The 15,769-nt window shown below is 41.7% G+C and overlaps 1 pseudogene; it reads left to right on the top strand.

Moving 5' to 3' along the window:
• The first annotated feature begins 15,033 nt into the window (after window positions 1-15,033).
• Window positions 15,034-15,151, top strand: LOC126186088 (5S ribosomal RNA; annotated as a pseudogene).
• The last annotated feature ends 618 nt before the right edge of the window (window positions 15,152-15,769 follow it).

Genomic DNA, 15,769 nt, shown 5'->3' with positions numbered 1-15,769 from the left:
TCAAGTCGTCTCAGATTACTCTCGCCAGGCGTAAGGTTTCATTTCTGGGTCATCTGGTTTCTGGGATTGCATTAGTATTGACCAAGAGCGAACGAACGACTTGAAGAGGTACCCCAAAATCTATAATTAGAAAGGGGGTAGCTAGGTTCATTGGAAATGCCAACTGTTTTCACAGATTCTTCCCCAATTTTGCTCATCTTGCTCCCCTCTTAATAATCTGCTCAGGAAGGGAGAAAATTTAGTATGGGGGGAAAGCCAGCACTGTACCTTTGAAGCTATTAAGAGCGCCATCACGAAACCCCGGTGTTGCCTGTGCCGGACTTCATCAAGAGATTTATTGTACAGACTGACGCGTCCAACGATGAGATTTCTGCGGTTCTCCTCCAGTAGGATGGAGGTCGAAGATACCCTTTATCTTTTGAGTGAAGGAGACTTTCCGGTCCCAAGTTGAATTCCGTGTATGAATGTAAAGCACTGGCCGCTCTGTTCGTCCTATGAGAATTCCATTTTTATGTGGAACATGGGGCGTTGGATTTAAGGACCGATAATTTGGCGTTAAGTTGGGTCCTGGCCAGAACCACGAAATCCGGCAGAATCACGAGCGGTCCAGATTTCGGGGTCCTGGCCAGAACCACGAAATCCGGCAGAATCGCGAGCGGTCCAGATTTCGGTGTTTCATTTTAAAGTGCGCCACATTAAAGGTTCCCACAACCAGGTAGCCGATGCACTCAGCCGCATGTTTGAGCAGGAAGATACCACTGAGGGACAGTGATCCCATGGCTCTAGTAATCTTGTTTGGCTGTGCCCCAATTTTTGGCCGATCTTAAAATTAAATGAGACCAGGATCCATCGTGGTGACCGATTAGGAGGCGCTTGTCCGGGAAGGAGGTGTCAAGGCTTTCACTAAAGATTGGTATATTGTGTAAACAACTGGGTCAGCCCAGAGAATTCAGGATTTGCTTGCCTCTTCAGTTAGTCCCCTCCATCTTTCATTACTTCCACCGTTCGTTGGTGGGTGGGCATCTAGGCCTGTACAAGACCTTGGCGAAGATACGAGGTCATCTCACTTAGCCGTCATTGTACAGGGCTATCCGGCGTTTGGTTGGTGAGTGCGACTCTTACAGAAGGGCAAACACAATAACAACACTCCGAGGGGAAGATCACAATCCGAGCGAGAACAGTACCCTATGGATGAAAATCATTATTGATTTTGTGGAACTCATTCCCCGAACTAAGAAGGGAAACCGTTATATCCTTGTTGTCGCTGACGTGTTTTCGCTACTGGTTTGGCTCGTTCGTAGCCGAGGGGTTACTGTCACTATTACTGCAGGACACATGACCGACATCATCTCCTGGTTTGGCCTTCCCAAGGCTCTGGTGAGCGATAACGTTCCGGCGTTTTTTTCTAAGCAATTTAAACAGTTCTGTTTTCGCAATGCTATTAAGCACATCACTACCACGCCATATTATCCTCAGGCATCCTTTGCTGAAAGAGTGAACCGTAATCTTAAGTCGGCCTTGACTGTATACTATGATAAGTCTCCGAGTAAATGGGATACTACTCCCTTGTCTCAACTTTGCGTTCAATTCTGCTCAACACGAAGCATCGAAAGCTGCTCCTACCGCCCTTATATCGTCGTATCCCCTCAATTCTCTACTATCTAACTTGTGGAATATTAATGATCTTCTGCGCGCACCTGTCACTCCTGATACCCTTAAGGAAAATGGGCAACGGGCTAGGAACAATAACGAATCGGCCCACTGTCGACAGGCGAAGCGCTATAACCAGGCTGAAGTCCCTTTCTGGGCCAGGTGGGGGATAAGATCTTTGTTAGAAACTACGACGGGCGATCCCAGGGTGGCGTAATACTTGGTAAGTTCACCCCTCCCCCAACTTTATCAGTCCGTGTCCATTGTAAAGGTTCTGGGGCCAGTTAATTTTCTGGTCAAGGATTTAGCCACTAGTAAGTCTTTGAGAGCCCACATTAGTCAGGTTAAGCCACTTAGTTGATCTGTCAACCTTTTCTCGGGGAGGGGGGAATAAATGATTTAAGGGAGAGGTTAAACGTGGTGGCTTTAATTTTGGCGGGCGTGGCAGTCCGCTGTCACCACTAACTACTTGGGATGACGATATCGATCCTGATCATACGTCGGAAGCAATAGTCTTTGGTCGAGGCGTGTGGTGTTGGTTTTTGACGGGCCCTGGTACGGGCAGTTAGCTGGAGGGCTCGTGGCTGGCAAGTTGTTGGTTATGGGGGACTCCTGCTATCCGGTATGGGCCTCCAGTAGCCGCGAGTGGTTAAATCAGTCGAAAGCAAGCCTTGCCGACTAGATTAAGGATTGCTAGCGGCGAGGTGCGGGAAGAGCAATGGACGCTGCGTACAACCTGGTCGGCAAGTTCCCGGCCACCTCTGCAAGCTTCAATTTTACGGAACCTATAAGACCGCCTGTACGGATTGGAGGCAATAACACCCCTGCTCGGAGTCCTGGAAGTCACGGCTCCTTCACTCCTGAGTGGAGTTAAGTGTTGTTTTTTATTGATACTTCCTACTGTAAGGTCATGCCTGTGTTAATGTGGACTTAGACCTGTCATATTAACGCGCCTCCGCGAGAATGGTCATCGGTCATCGTAACTGATAATAGTTTCTTGTTTCGAGCCATATTCCGTGCAAGTGTATGAGCATTCTCTGTGGTAAATTGATGAAATTAAAATTGTAAGGCACTTTTTATAAGTGAGTATACCCTAGTGATTGGATTTGCTGGCGCTGATATTTCACCTTTTTAATTTTTAAGTAATTTTGGTAGTCTTAAGCTTCCAACTTGTAAGTGTAGTCACTTCCGGAATATGTTAAAGTAGCCTACATCCCAGACATTCTCGTTTTTAGCCTTATTTGGCCAGGTCACTTTCCCTTCTGAAGTGCGTAGCAGGGTAGTTTTGGCAGCGGACATCGCGTTCCTGTTTCCTGGGCCTGGAGCAGAGACGCGTTTTCTTTTTGTTGCGGCGACACTTCGTCGTCGCATGACCTCTAAGTTGGCCCGCATTATGGAGCCTCTACCAGCTGCCTCGCGTTGACTCAAGTTAAGTAGATTTGATCGTTTTATACGTGCCACGGTGGAATGTCACCGATTAATTCCGGAACTCTTGATCTATTCGACATTGTGAATTCAGCAAGCACATAAACTTTGAAGCGCGTTCTGCAAGTTCGAAGTTCCATGTTACTATACTTGCTCGTTCACTACTTGTTTAATTCTTGCACCCTTATTGTTAGTTCTGGAGTGCGTTAAGTTTTAAGGTACTTTTTTGATGAGTATGAACTGTTGAGTTTTTCCTTTCTATCCATAGTTGTTAGATAGCTCCATTCATTGTAAAACTCGCCTGCTTGTTGCCTGTTCCCTGTGATAGTTGTCTCCTGTAATTTGCCACCGTTTCTTGTATTTAGGTGGACTACATATTTATTTAAAGGTCATTGTTAATGTTTCTGCTGGTGAGTACCAGTTGGGAGTCACCGTGCATTCCCAGCTTATCTTGTATCTTTGGGGATTCTATATTTATTTAAGGATCATTGCTAATGTTTCTACTGGTATATAGCAGTTGGGAGGCACGTTTAAGTTGCATGTTCTCCCAGCTTTTCTTGTACTTTGCGGAATTGTGTACTTTATTGCTTAACGTATTTCGTAAGGCTTATAGACTGTTAAGGACTTTTCAACAGCCACATTCATTCAGTGGCGTAGCTTGTTATCCTTTCTGTATTTCGGGTGGGCTTTGACTAATTGTTTAAGGTGTTATTCATGCATGGGGATGGTTAGTACATTTAATGGCAGATCATTTGTAAATCATTTTACCGGTAAAGCTCAGTTTGTTGAACCAGCTTGCAGCCAAACCTAGATGGTGTGACTTCTTACGTGTATTTGGGGACTGTATATTCCTGGTTTGAAGCCTTGTTCTTAATTATATACATTGTTAAAGTTTGTTATTAATGAATTGATCCTGTTCAAGTTCTTTAAATTATTGTGAACATTGTTATTCTTTTAACAAGGTTTTTAATTTGCAATCATAATAGTTTCTGTTAAGCAATGAATTACATTCCATGAAACAACAAATGACGAAATATGTGGGTCCACTTACCACGTATTTTTCCTTAAAGTTATCCCAGGCCTTGTTGTGAGGTATCATCTTGAAAGCACAGTGGAAGTCTAAAAAGCGATATATGGAATAAAATTCAGTCGGTTGCTGACGAAAACAGCAAGTCTACTGGATACGTATCGTGCATGAACTGCTCTATATTAATGTGTTTCCAGTCGGGAAGCAGACATCTAAAGAATCACAGTTATAAGAAATCCCACACTGGCACAGCTCCTTCACGAATACCACTAGTAATAAAAAATAGCATAATAGCAAATTGTGTTGCAATGTGTACTAAAAAAATGACACCTTGTAATTCTGTTGCCGGGGAACATTTCAGAGTACTAAGCCAGGAATGAATAGATCTAGGTGCAAATTAAAGAGACGGCAGCGATTGATACATGGCACGTTCCTCTTCGATAAGTAGACGTATCGAAGAACAGGCTGATGCAGTTCGAAACAAAGTAATGCCTCCTGTTATTGGTGAAGTTGTAAATAAAACATGTGCTGTGACAGTTGATACATTGACTGATTCGCAGAGCCGGGTACTCTATTTACAGTATATTACATAAAGAAATATTAGTCTCTTGTGAATAATATTTTATTTACAACTAAATTCTCGGACGTTAAGAAGACAGAATTAAATATTTCGAAGGAAACAGAAGAAACACCGACTGATTGGAACATTTCGGCTGACATGTTGCATAACTTTATTTTTGTTTCTCGCGACGGTGCATATAAAATGAAAGCCTTCGGAAACCACAAAAAACTTTCTTTTGCTGTTCGTTGTATAAACACAGAATTTATCCGCACTTTCAATAAAGATACGTTCTTCCTAAATCATGCCCTGAACGTCGCAGCAATATTAATTACCGCAAAACGCATTGTACGGCATGTGATGAAAAGTGGCCTCTGCTCATCCTTGAAACAAGAAGAGAGCACACGGTGGAACGACTTGTACACTATACTAGAGTCCTTACACACTCAGTATAACAAAGTTACTGCTTTAGTGGTGAAAAATAATTCCCCTTACAGCTTACATGGATATTGTAATGAGCTTGAAGTGAGAATTGTGGATTTCCTTAAACCATTTAAAGAGGTCATAGGTGAAACAGAAGACGAAAAAAAAACTTCCAATGAAGTTAGTTAGTACTTAGATTTCACAAACATAAACAAATCTGCAGTGTCGCTGACAATGACAGTGAGGTGAGTTTAGTTAGTAGAGTTACAAGTATTGTTTCAGTATGATAGTAGGTAAGGAAATATTTCCAGTGAAATAGTGTTAGTGGTGTGTACTAGGAGATACATATTTTTTTGAAAAGGAGTTCAAGGAATTATAAACCGACTCCTAACTTTTCTGTGTGAGAATGTTATAATTACTTCCAACCACAAAATTGTTACATCCTTCGAGCCATCCTTATGTGATCTCGGTATGCTTGGCGTAAGTGAAGGAATAAAATATTTTAACAGTATGCGACAAATGTCTGCAAGTTGTGCTGGTACAACATGCAATAATTTGTGTAATCATTTTTGTATAGCTACTGAGTAGTGTCACATAGTCAAACGGAAGTACAAGGGCATTCTGAAAAGTAATGGTTCAAATGACTCTGAGCACAATGGGGCTTAACATCTGCAGTCATCAGTCCCCTAGAACTTAGAACTACTTAATCCTAACTAACCTAACGACATCACACACATCCATGCCCGAGGCAGGATTCGAACCTGCGACCGTAGCGGTCACGCGGTTCCAGACTAAAGCGCGTAGAACCAGTCGGTCACAGCGGCTGGCTGAAAAGTAATGTCTCCGAACTTTTTATTCTGTATTCAATATTGGTTGAGGTATTGCAGGTGGAGTTGTAAAACTGGCGTAAGCTACAGTAGACTGTCATAAATAAGCATAGACTATGGTGGTTTTCCTAGTAGCCTTAATCAGTTACGATCGAAACCGCGCTACCTGCACGTTAGGTGTATTGCATACGTATTGGGTGCTACCCAATTGCGATCGCTTTCTTTGCGTATGCGACCAGCGTCATATAGACTCCCCTAGAACCTGGAAGTGGTGAACCGTTGAGAAAATGAGTGAGGAGTTAAGAAGGGCCACGTAATATATGGAGCATTCTTGCTCTACGTAGTTTTCCTCCTGCCTGTTACTTAAAAATAAACAGTGTTTATAGTAAAATTGAAACTGTCAATATTTATTTGAGATTTTATTCGGACACTTTGATTTGTAACGGGAAACAGGCGGCTGTTTTAGTAAAACTAAACAGAAGGCAGTGGAGATTTATCACGCAATTTTGTCCAATAAATTATAATAACAATAACAGTATCAATAGGAAACTCTTGCCTTTGATCATGATGAAGAACGTCCCACGGCGTACAAAACGACAACAGTTGCATAGATTTATTCGTTTGTGTATGTAAACTATATTTGCACCAAAAGTAATCATTTTGGTTACATTAAAGCTCAGAAGTTACTTGATCAAATAATTTCTCTTACTTACAAAATGCAATTCATATTCTGTCAGGATGTCAAACACACAGTGGACAAGCACTCAACGATGCGAATTTCTAAGTATGCGCCAAACAAACAAACAAAGAAAAGTTCATTAATGTTTCGTTCTCTGCCAGTGCTACCAGTACTACCAGTAATCCTACTGTTTACTACGTCATTTATGTACTGTACCAATACCTGACAGTATTTTTGGTAGAGCGCAACTCTAATTGTAGGTGACGCATATTATTCGGTCTACTTTCCCGCATCGCGGACGCAGGTTGCAACCTTCTGCCGCTAAAGGGCTCCAAATTGAAGCGTGTAAGATGGCGGTGTTAATGTAACTACATCAGTGCGTAAGAAACGACGTGCTGTAGTCCAGTTTCTAACTGCAGAAAGATTTCGTCCACACAATGAGCATCCTCTCCTTCAGCATTACAATGCCAGCCCACACACGAGCGCTGCGACTTCTACAACAATCCGACGGTCTCGGTTCAATCCATACAGTGCCGACTTGGGACCATCCGATTTTCATCTGTTTCTGAAACTTGAACACCTTTGATGACTTCACTTTGATGGTTATAAAGCGGTGCAAGCACAGGTACGGTTGTGGCTCCGTCAACGATGTCAAATATTTTTCAGTGACGATATCAACAAACTGGTCTTTCCTTGGGACAAATGTATTTGTCACCAGGTTGACTATGTTGAGAAATTAATATGGAAACATGAAAAATGAAGCTGTACACTGTTAATAACATTTGTTTCATTTAAAGATCTTTAAGAATTTCACATAAAAAGTCGGAGGCGTTACTGTCCTGCATGCCCTTGCATTATAATTCGGGAAAGTGAAACACGTATTTTCCAGGTACGACTACATGATTTCCACATCAGTTTTGCATTTCTTCCCACTTTTTTGTTTACTAACAAAGATCCTTGATTTCATTGCCACCTAGAAAGAGAGATCATCTCGAGGACTGAAAGAATAACAAATCCGTCGCAGCAGAAGCAGTAGACGCTCATATTTTAATACACCTCGGCGATAATGATGTCATCTTTAAGTTGTGGAGCAGACATGGAAAGGATCTGCCAGGCCTGACTGCAGTTGCCAGAAGTACTTTATGTATTCCAGTAACAAACGCCCCTAGTGAACGGTCCTTTAGTAAATCTAACATTATTTACTAATCGCGGAGGCCAATTAAATCCAGAACGCGCCAGCGATCTGCTGATCACCAGTAACTATCAATTTTCTTCTCTTGCAAACAAGCGAGAAGTCTGAGAACTTACTTTGTAAATGTATAATGTTGCTTGTTTGTTTTCATCACAACGACAGTCGCCTTCTAGATTTCACGGGTAATTAATGTGTACCTAGTTTCCTATTAATGATTGGCAGAATAGAACTTCTGTTTGTGAAGCAGTCCTATCTTTTTTTGTAATTCTATTGAAATATCAAATTGTTTTACAAATGGTGTGTGATGGTAACTGTGTTCCGTAAGCGTTATTGTGAACGTTACATTTGTGTTACAAAAGAGAGAGAGGAGGAGACAGAGAAAGAGAGTCGTCGGCAAAGAAAGTCCCGCTGGGTTATTAGCAAATCAGGCGTCCGGACATCCCACATGGAGCGAGTACGCGACCGAGCAGAGTGACCGGAGGCCGGCCACGAGCGGTTCCCCTCCCCCCCCCCCCACCCCCCCCCACTCATCCACCTCCCCACTCTTGAGCAGGCGAGTCGCAGCCAGAGCGTTACAGCTCACTAATGCCGATGATGATTACGGTTAAGGTTACAGGGCGCTAAACAGCCGCGTAAACAGTGCTTTTACATAAAATAAGTAGAGTCCAGTGTGCTTAAAATCGATTAAAACAGCAGTAAATTCTAAATGCAAACACAAACATTAAATTAACACAACAAATAAGAGTTCAAAGCAAAACTGACCCTTCACGTTATAAAAGAAAACAATAAAACGAATACAGATTAAAATAAATCAAAGTAAAGGTGTATAAATTCCATTATGGCAAGGTAACTACAGTTGAAAACGGACAATATTACTACGGCTAGGTGACCAGTAGTCAACAGTGGGGATCTATGATTCTCCAACACATTACAGTTTCCCAACTGATATTTTTTCAAGTTAGACAGACAAAGCAAAAAAAATTATATTGGATACCCATTCCCCTCATTGTTATTTAAAATAATAAATAGGTCCTGTGGAAGACACACGCCAGCCTTCAGGTGAAAAATAAAACGAACGTAATTAAAATTTAGTTTATGACCACCCATTTTCCACAGGTTTCACAAACTGGTGGATCCGCCCACCGTAGGAGAAAGCTTTGTGTCAGGAGACAATGGCCCACTCCGAGTCAAGTAAGGGCTACTTCTGCTCGTGGTGGCCTGAAGATACCCAGCAGAAAATTATCTTAGTATCCTGCCTTTGCGAAACAAGGAGAGCATCCTGGCTACCTTGAACCACCCTGTCCGCTTGATAAATAGGTCCAGTGGCAGGCAGGAAGTGGCGGGAAGTGGAACGGCAGAGGAATTTCTTGTCACAATGGCGTCTAACCTGCTCCAGTGCCCTTAGCACAGCAAACAGTTTTGCATACTGTACAGAAAACTACTCCGGGAGAGCTGTCCGAGGATACACTCGGTAAATACAAGTGAGAGTCCAGGAAAATCGCTCTGTTTCGATCCCTCAGTTTAAATATAAATAAAATCTTATTAGTGGCTGTCAATCAACAGCTGCGAAGCACATTTTAAGAATAGAAATAATCGGTATCAGCTGCACAAATTTTGATTAAATTAACTTCTTGACTAGTTTTGACAAATTAATTTACCATCCTCAGAAGATAATGCAACTATGCTTACATCGGAAAGCAATCGTCAAGCAAAGTCTGGACAACAGAATCGTCTTTCGTTAAAGTTTTTACATAGTACTGTCCAGCAATTAAAAATTAAGTTAAAAATGCCAAGATGTGGTGCTGCATCCATGCTTTGAAACTTAATCCATTAACCCACTAATCTGTAAGATCTCAAGGCTATCCCGAGTCGCAGGGATGGCCTCGTAGCTCATGCTGTAATGTTGAATGGAAAAGACAAGTCAATGTATGTTTGGTGAACCAAACAGTGGGGGTCCAGCAAACTCTGCACACATGTTAGGGGTTGGATTTCTTCGATAAATCGCCGTTGGTAACCTAGTCCCAATCTGATGCACATGGTCCACCATATTAAGATAGGAAAGGCTTGCTATACACCTAGTGCACATTTTCAGCCTCGGACCACACAGTCTATATAAAATCTGTACAGGTGCGTCACACCTGTTCCCAAAAACGCATGACTATGTGTTTTAAAGATTTAAAGTCACGATGCATTTCATTTTCGGGTCTCACAGGCTTGGAAACAACAACAGGCTTTCAGAAACAATTAGCCCTAGTAATTAGAACTTTTTCTTAAGGTAGAGAATAGCATCCTTCAGCTCTGCAACAAATAATTACAAAGCAATAACAGCGATTAAAATAGCAAAGACAGTTTCCTCAGAAGAAAACTTGTAAGTAGGCTGTTTAGGTTTTCTTATTGGTAACGCCACGTAGCGCTCTGTATGAAAATCACTGGCTGTGCTGTGTGCAGTCTGTGACTAGTTTGCATTGTTGTCTGCCATTGTAGTGTTGGGCAGCTGGATGTGATTATAGAGATGGGGGATCCGCTCCTGAACTGATTCATAGAGTTGAATCTTTCAAAGTAGTGAACAATCAGTGATTCAGAAAAAAAGAACGGTAGCTCCAAACGTTTCCCACAGCAGAGAGAGAGAGAGAGAGAGAGAGAGAGAGAGAGTTGGAGCAGATCAGCGGGGCCTCCGCTGGTCAGAGCACAGTGCACGCCACACAACACAGCCAGCGCCGGCCTCTGCCCTGCTTCTGCCTTGGCTGCCTGCATTGTGCAGTGCCCAATTGGTTTTTGTGTTTCACATATGCCGTGCCATCTCTGTGCTTCCTCTGCCGCGTGCAGTGTCTGGCGCACCTTAACTTAGCATCGCACTCCGTCGCCGATTGTTTCAGTTGCACGTCCTGCCCTCTGGGCAGTTGATGCGAACAACAGGACAGAGAGGCTCCTAGCGGAGAACATTAGAACTACTTGCAACAACCTGCTCGCAAGAGAACGGACGATTTGTCTCAGAGCGGGTGACTGGTGGCCGTTCACCGCTCTCCCCACCCTCGGAACTCGCCCGCTCAACGCTCACCCCACAGTTCTCGACTCTAGCTAGAGCGTTGAGCAAAGCAACTCAGGTGTCACTCTGGTCTCTGCGGTCTTAGCTCACGCAGTAATACAGCTTGCGGCTCGACCTGCTTGACTCAGCACCTCTGCATCGGAGTTCGCTTATACTGGATATTGTTCTTCGTAGTAATATCGGTATGTATATTACATAATTATGTTATGTATACATCATTTGTTTTTATTTTATTTTTATTTGTTTAAACTGATCACATGAGGTTCCTGACGACTCCTCTTACTATAGGATTTTTTATTATGGACACTCGAATTTACGCTTTAATTACGAGCGAACCGATAAACGTATTGCAAAATGTGATACACCAATATTTTCCTTGTTTTATTCTGCGTAAGGCTATATGCAGCACTTTGGTCTTACAGTCAAATTTATATATTTCTTTCTTATTGTAGTACAGATTTTGCGATTTTAGGCGTCTTCGGAAGGAAACGTTCAGTTTAAAAATATATGGCTTGCAATGTATTTGTACAAGGTTAATGAAATTTTAATACATTATAGCCAAATACATTGTTAATGTAAATCTCAAGTTACAAAATTTTCCGATCAACTAAAAAACCATGATAGTGCAAAATAAATCAATAATCAAAAACTTTGTCATTTCGTGGAAATTTCAATAAACAATACAAAATTCTTACTCATTATCTGTGTTACTTCAAAATAGGATCAAATAAGATCAAAATACAGGTATTTTACTGGAATAAACCAAGTTTAAAGGGCAATGTGCCTTCCATTTATTGTCTGTTGTGAATGAGTGGTGAATCATGAAAAGGTGCTAGTTCATTTCAGGGAGGGAACAGTTATGATCCAATCTCTGAAAAGAACAGTTTTGCCCATCTCTAGATGTGAACAGCGCGTAGCGTTGCGCAGTTGGAGGTGAGCCGCCACCAGTGGTGGATGTGGGGAGTGAGATGGCGGAGTTTTGAGAGCAGATGATCTGGACAGAGACAGTAAATTTGTAAATTTATATATATATATATATATATATATATATATATATATATATATATATATATATATATAATGACTTTTGAACACTATTAAGGTAAATACATTGTTTGTACTTTATCAAAATCTCTCATTTGCTAACTATACCTATCAGTAGTTAGTGCCTTCAGTGCCTTATTTAGCTGGCAGTATTGGCGCTCGCTGTATTACAGTAGTTAGAGTAACGAAGATTTTTGTGAGGTAAGTGACTTGTGAAAGGTATAGGTTATTATTAGTCAGGACCATTCTTTTGTAGGGATTATTGAAAGTCAGATTGCGTTGCGCTAAAAATATTGTGTATCAGTTTAAGCACAGGCATGTATAATTTTTCTAAGGGGACGTATCAAACTTAAAACTTTTGTCGTTCGCCCATTCCATCAGAGAGAGAATACAGTTCTTATTAAGACATTTCTTTGAGGCACAGTATCCTCCTGCTTAGAACATCTAAGTGAGGCATTTTTGACCATGTGAACCAGTCTTTCCCATGGAAATGATCGTATAAAAATGAGGAGACGCCAAAAAAAACGCAATTTGTTGGTTGCAGCTAATCTTGTGGCGCTGGTAATACCGTAAGCATTCTCCTGATGTAAGAACACACCTCAAAGGTGTTGCTTGCGTAGGGAAGCCTGGTAAACTGCCGCTTTCAGCCTGGTCGCGTTCCTGAATGTGAAGTTGTATCTCATGAATCCACATTGGAAGTGACTTAGTAATGACAGGTTTTTTGGAGTCAGTAATAGACGTCTGCTGATCATTCGCACCAGAGTCTTTTCTATGCCGCTATTGAGAATGACACTACAATGACTACCTGGGTAAGAACAGTCATTAAGCAGTTTTAAAATCGGAATAAAAATTGCTTCCGTCATGGAGTTCCGAAATGTTCTAGCCTACCAAATTTTATTAAATTAATGAACCAAGATTTCCTAAGGCCTAATGTCCACTGGATGCGTAAACTTGCGACAAAGCTTCGTCCGATTTTCCACAACAGTGAGCGGATAAATCAAACGCGAGCAGAGGAATGAGTGCTTTACTACTGCGAACGAAACGGTCGTCCACTGTCGTGCGTTGTTGCTCGAGCATTGACAAGCTTCAAATCAGTTTGAATTTTCCCAGCCAGTCGCGCGGCACAGTGGTGGACTGAGAGAAGGTAATCATCCAGGTGCAAGCACAAAGATGATAACGAGACCGAAAGACGTCATTAAGGATTTTACTTCCAGGCTACAGGAGAAGGTAGCAGAGGAATTAGGAAAGACGGGTAATTATGTTAGCTCTCGTGTGTTTGGTAACTAACCAAGATGACATTATAAATGTGGTTTTCCTTAGTCTGCCCCATATCCTCAGAAGCGTTGTGTCATATTTAAAGAATTATTACGGTAATAATTTTCGCTGATGTTAAGGGCCACGTGTAGCCTGGCGATTTCTCTTCCCCTTTTCTGTAAACTATGCTATGTAAAAACTGACTAAGGCAAGGAATGTCGCATGCCAAACCAGAAGATCGATATGCGAGTAGCACTTCCGGGCCAAGTACTTTTTCAGACCATGTCTGAAGGAATTCAACAAACTTGTGTTAAATCTCATTTTTTTTCTAGGCCATAAAAGACCAAAGATATTTTTAATGAGAAAAATAAAGACATGTAAAACAGGGTTTTAAGTTTATTAGAAGATACGTTTACATAAGCAATCTACGTTTGTAATTTCAGCTAATGGAAGAATTAGCAGCCTTGTAAAACCGTTGCTAATGTCTTCTGTGGTGTCCTATCACAGTATTTTATTTCACATTGTAAGGAAAAAGTTTCAATAATTTTAAGTATTCGTTACATAAGACTCTAGACAAAAGTGTTGCAAGCTTTCTTCTCGCCTGTGGCGCCATGTCAGTACTTCTGGTCTGCGAACTACGAAGTGGTAAATGCCTGTACTGATTATTTGTTTCAGCCGAAGTCATGCGAAGTCTGCACAGCCCTCTTTGCCTACTACTAAACTGCGTAACAAAGTAATACATTTTACAATGTTTTCAGCTTTGTCAGGGCCAAATTCAATTTCTGTAAGTAACAGACGCCATTTATATCCCATTATTCCAAAAACACATTTGACCAATTGTCTTATGTGCAGCAATTGTTTATTGAATATCTCATGCTGACGTTTAAAATTTTTGTTGGGATATGGCGGCATGATATACCTCTTCAAGGGGAAACCTCCGTCGCTTAACGAGGCCTTTGGTAATGTTTCTTGACTACCAGGAAGCTGTTTCCCAATGCCAAGCTCCTCCGCGCCATGTTAGAGCAGTCTGCAAAACTCTGACAAGTCACTCTGTTTAACTTGAAGTCCTCCCACGACTGCTTGCATCATAAATAAGGAAAATTTCACTTGCAGAATACTTCGGACATTTGAATATGCCATTGATACAACTGACACAATTAGGAAATATCCGTTCGTCCCAAAATGTTTTCACGATGCTCTCCAATTATTATGTTGATGATGGTAATGGCATGCGCTTATTGTGGAAGAATTCCCGTATCACATAACCCGTTTCGTGAACGACACTCCCAACTGTAACACTGAAAAGCGAATATAAATAACCAGAAGTTTTGAATCACGAACCAGTTGCGAGATATCTATAAAAGAAGTCATAAGTTGTATCATTAGCAAAAAAGTGTAACGATAACACACGTGGCCGAGGTACAAATACATCTAAACAGTGGCATTTCTACATTCAGATTATCTTTCTTGCGGAAATCGTCAATTCGAACATCACCCAAAGCAGAGTTAATGGTGAAACACAGAGCACTGCTTCCAATAACGAAGATATGAGGAATGGTGAAGTTGACTCGAATGAAACTTGTCGTAGCGAGAGCTGCTTACCAGGAGATCGTTTGCGTGATATCCGGAGACAAGAATCTCAACTTGAAAACCAGGTAGTACCTACAGTGGAAGACAGAAGTTTCAAGCGCCCGTACGGAGATAAAATTCCAAAGATGATTTATGATTAGAAAGTAACTGAAACTAATTATAAGAAGCTTTCCTTTTCTTCAAAAACGGGCCACACAGAGTGAAGATAGTGATTAGGCTGGAAGTTTGCAATGAGTATGTTCCCACATCTACGCGAGGCTACCGCGCATAAGAATTTGAGTATACGTCCAAAATTAATGAACTTCCTCATGAAGGGGGGCAACGGCCTTGCCGCAGTGGATACACCGGTTTCCGTCAGATCACCGAAGTTAAACGCTGTCGGGCGTGGCCGGCACTTGAATGGGTGACCATCCGGACCATCATGCACTGTTGCCATTTTTCGGGGTGCACTCAGCCTCGTGGTGCCAATTGAGGAGCTACTCGACCGAATAGTACCGGCTCCAGTCAAAGAAAACCATCATATCGACTGGGAGAGCGGTGTGCTGACCACACGCCCCTTCTATCCGTATCCTCAGATGAGGATGACACGGCAGTCGGATGGTCCCGATGGGCCACTTGTGGCCTGAAGACGGAGTGCTCTCATGAAGGCATACGAGCAACGCATTTTGCTTCAACAATATTCGTCATCTGGAACTTCGATGTCTTCTGAATACACCAGTAAAGATAACAATATGAGGGGTTTGTGCTACAGCGAATTTAATCCTCGGGTAAAGGTTCATTTTTACAAATTCAGTTCAGCATTGCTTTTGAATGACTTCTTTTATAAACATACTATCTGAAGTAACTGCCAGATGTTCTTCTGGTGTCACAGTTTCTCTGAAGGTTCTATATTTTTGTTCAAGCGATTCTCAATATGGGTCAACATGTATCCAAAGGTATATTTACTCATTCTGCAGTAGTCGAAATTGTGCTCATCGATTTCTTGCTGGTCCTTACATTATAAGTGAGCAAAATCTTCATAGAAACTTCTTTTGCATAATACCATTCACCTGT

This window comes from Schistocerca cancellata, chromosome 4 (genome assembly GCF_023864275.1).
Source record: "Schistocerca cancellata isolate TAMUIC-IGC-003103 chromosome 4, iqSchCanc2.1, whole genome shotgun sequence".
Taxonomy (NCBI): domain Eukaryota; kingdom Metazoa; phylum Arthropoda; class Insecta; order Orthoptera; family Acrididae; genus Schistocerca; species Schistocerca cancellata.
This window is presented reverse-complemented; position numbering and strand designations above follow the sequence as displayed.